At 35.0% G+C, this 4,023-nt stretch overlaps 1 long non-coding RNA gene across 2 annotated transcripts; it reads left to right on the top strand.

Moving 5' to 3' along the window:
• Positions 1-409: 409 nt before the first annotated feature.
• LOC132638302 (uncharacterized) lies at positions 410-3,770 on the top strand. 2 transcript variants are annotated; one of them, XR_009581666.1, is made up of 3 exons: positions 410-607; positions 1,194-2,223; positions 3,149-3,770. It is a non-coding gene; the product is annotated as an uncharacterized LOC132638302 (long non-coding RNA). The 2 variants fall into 2 exon arrangements; XR_009581664.1 differs by lacking the exon at positions 410-607 and having other exon boundaries at positions 630-2,223.
• The last annotated feature ends 253 nt before the right edge of the window (positions 3,771-4,023 follow it).

Raw genomic sequence — 4,023 nt, 5'->3', positions numbered from 1 at the left:
TAATTTCAAGTTAAATATGCCTTTGACTTTAAAAATTTGCTCATAAGGCAAGCGGGAGCCAAAAATTCAAGATTACTCATTTTCAAAATCATTGAGTGTAATTTCATGAGCTCTATGAGAGAAAATTCTTAGTCCATCATTGCCAAAATGTCCTTGTAAAAATATCTTGATGGAAGTGGTCACTAATGCAAAGCACTACTAATTACAAAGTACATTTCACACAACGCGAGAGCACTAAGATACAAATAAAATTTCTATATTTTATAAGAGGGGTTTCGACATGTCAGCTTCAGGGCAATAAAATCTCAGTTGAGGGTATAATGGTCTTTTATTATCAGTTGCCAAGCTACCTTTATAATGGAAAATCTATGTGTCGTTTAATCTGTTTTGAGAATTGATAGGTGTTAATAGCATGTGATTCCATGTGTCTTTTAATTTAAAATACAATTTTTTTTCTTCTGTAATTTAAAATACAATAGACACAGCATTTACCGTTTCCTCTTTACTCACACTTTCAGATAAATACTTTCCCATTTTCGCCTTGCAAAAAAGTCAATTCTCTTCATCTTTGTGATTTCTTTTTCTCGGTTGGGTGTTCTCAGTTTAGGTATACTTCTCTGCCAATTTTTCTTCTCCTCTTTCTACATTTTTTTTCCCGTGTGTTTGTTGGGTTTTCAGCTTTAGAGCCCGTTTGGATTGGCTTATAAGTTATTTATAGGCTGTTTTTAGTTTTTTTGAGTGTTTGACTGATCAGCTTAAAATCATTTTGTGCTTAAAATAAACTCAAAAAAATAATTTGACCCATTTGACTTAACTTATCTAAAGCAGCTTATAAGAAAAAAAATAAGTTAGACTACCCAACTTATTTTTTTTAGTTTATAAGCTGTTTGTAGCTTATCGTCCATCCACACAGGCTCTTAGTTCAATATGCTCTTTTAGTTGCTTCTATTTATTTCGTAATTGTACTGCATTTTAGTTAGTGTGGAGCTGGTTCCCATAACTTGATTGGTGAATGTCTGTTAGTTGTTTGACTTAATGATTTATGAATATGTAGTTTTTTTCTAGCAGTGACATAACTCATATGAGTGTATACGTTTTAGGGCTATTTGATCACTTTATTTATTTTCTTTATAAGTTCTAAGATTTTCTTCTACTCTATGCACCGAATATCACTAAAAATTTTCATAGGGCAGATAAAGCTAAATATGCGGGCTCGCAGGTGCAAAATAGTTATTTGAAAACTATTTCAAGCAAATGCACATTTTCCACACGCCATGGCAATGCTTCAATTTAACAGCTAATTGAGGTAAAATATGTTTCTGGTCTCATCTAAACTTTTATTAGAATTTACAACTTTTTCCAATAATTTATTTTCACATTTGATATAGTTATATTTGGTGTAAAATATTCACACAGTTTATCATTTTGCGATCAAACTTTTTAATTTTGATGTTAATGATGCTTCATGGTTGTGCTCAAAGAAGACTTATTGAAGAGAGGTTGGGCTATATCTCTAAACTTTCCACCTTTCAGCAAATGCCACCTACAACAAAGGCCAAGTATTCAACCTCGGATGACGCCTGAATGTTCTTTTAGAGGTCATTCAGTCTAAACATTTAACATGGTCGATGACCTTTTGATTAGATAATTTCTCGTCGCAGTTAATTCTCTCTTTCAATTTCATTGTCTGTAGTAGGCCTTTGATTGGGATAACCGAGAGAAGATGTTTATTGAAATTTAGGGGATACTAGAAGACAGATTAAGGTATTACAGCAAGAAGAATCCCTGGAGTTTGCTCTGTTTCTTGGTCTTATATACAGAGCTCTCAACTTCATCTTTAAAAAGTCTTAATTTTTGATAGCTAAGTTTTTGTTTTTTATGTTTCCTCCCTGTTCTTTTGGTTCTGTTTTGCCATTATGTTGTCAAGATCTTGTTTCAATCTGCTGATTTTTGATGATTGTTCTGGTGTTGATCGGGCTTCTCTAAGTAAAATGAGAGTAGGAGGATCATTGTAGCAAATTAGTTGCCAGTGAAGACTTATGGGAATAAGGAGGAAAAAATGATGTTTTGAATGGGACAAATGCTTTAGATACACTTTGTGAATTGTGCAGCTAAAAGATGAGTTCTCACCAGATTTGGAGAATATTATGTGGGATGTTTGCAGGCAGATTTAGAATTGAAAGAACAAGAGGAAGTAGCATAGTTCCTGTGAAAGAAATTAAGGTGTGTACCAAATCTCTTGTCATTGGATTAAATAAACAAGTTTATGAGGTGATTAATCTAGGTGAAAGCTATGTTTGGATTCAAGATTATGAAGTCATGTTGTTGCCTACAGTGTTAAGAAAAAAATTCAACAGAAGAAAAGTTGGCTTTTTCTTTTGTAGTCCTTTCCCAACATCTGAAATATACTTGCAAAGCAACATTTCAAGATTAGCTTCTTATACTGTCGTTTGGTTGGAAATAAGTTATCCCAGGGTATAACTTATCCTGGGATTAGTTATTTCACCCTCTCATAGGAATAAAATAACACTACAATTTCAGGATAACTAATCACGGGATTAGTTATACCGCGATTTTATCTCAACCAAACGTGGAATAAACTCATCTCAACTATAATCTCGGTGTCGTAGCAAACGAGTCCTAAGTGCTAGCTAGCCTTGGAAGGGCTTTCAATTAACAAGTTGACATTCTTCACTCAAATATGTAAATTTTTTTTTTAGAATGGTGAAGTTCTCGACGGATAGAATCAATGATATTGTAGCATCTTATAACACATATATTATGTTGCATGTCACTAAAAGGGTTTTTGTAGCAATCTAATTTGTAATGTCTTACTCAGTGTTGACATGAATGCCCTCTGCTCCTTCATATCTACAATATAGAGGGAATAACCCCTGCAAGAAACAAAGATGTACTACCAGGAAATACAAAGTAAATCTAGGGTAAATGATTTTTGATTTGGTGGTTTCAATGAAAGATTGGTTTTATTTCAATGAAACATTGGTTTTGTTGTTTCCCTCTATATTGGTTGTGATTTTGTTTGTGTTTGACCATAGTTTGCGTGGACTATCTTTGTCTTCTTCTGTTTTTCCTTTGAGAAATAAGTACTAACAAGTGATCATTACTTCACGATTGCGTGACTGTATAGGTTTTTTGCCAAACGCTGCTAAGAGGAACGCAGCAAAGGAGGCAAAATACAAAAAACGCAATATCAGTTCCAATAAGTAACTAGCACAGCTGTATTGTATACGGTAAAAACCGTATATAAGCAAGACCGGTGAGACCGGGGACCGGAGATAAGAAGAGACAGGCATGATCACCGAGTCTTCCCTTAGAACTGGTGATATTGCACCAGCTGCGGTTGACCTCAGAAAAGTGAAGCAAATTTGTTTGGTCCGGTATCACCGGACCAAACTCCGCATCACAGCCAGTTCGGTTTCAGCATGACCGAGTTGATCATGGCCGTTGGTCCGGTTTTAGCATGACCGAGTTGATCGTGGCCGTTAGTCCGTTTAATCAGTTATAAAATCACCACGCGTCAACATCGTTCTGTCACATTGTATCGACGACCGTACGGGTGTCAGACCGTACGGCCCAACCTTATCCTTTTAGGGTTTACTTTATTCTGAAAAAGGCTTTATGTTGTAGGCAAGGCCCATAAGGGAAAACTATAAATAGGAAGCATTTCCCTACTTTGAAGGGTTAGCTTTTCCAAGATCAAGAACATTGTAATATAAATTATATATTGAAGCTCTCTCTCCTTTGGTCCGGATCAGTGGCATTTTATGCTTATTCTTCCAATATAGTTGGCTTAATCATAAACATTTGTATCTTGATTCGAATCACTAACGCATATGTTCACATACATATGCTATAACACGCAAATCTATAATTATTTTCTATAAACTCAAAATAGATTAAAGTTCATCCACATATCCTATACCTCACTTACAAATTCAATTGGTTACCTAAATTCGGGGTAAACAGTTTGGCGCCCACTGTGGGGCTAGGATAATAGTGGTC

Source organism: Lycium barbarum, chromosome 4 (genome assembly GCF_019175385.1).
Source record: "Lycium barbarum isolate Lr01 chromosome 4, ASM1917538v2, whole genome shotgun sequence".
Taxonomy (NCBI): Eukaryota; Viridiplantae; Streptophyta; class Magnoliopsida; order Solanales; family Solanaceae; genus Lycium; species Lycium barbarum.
The sequence above is the reverse complement of the archived record's forward strand: the minus strand, read 5'-3'. Positions and strand labels throughout refer to the sequence as shown.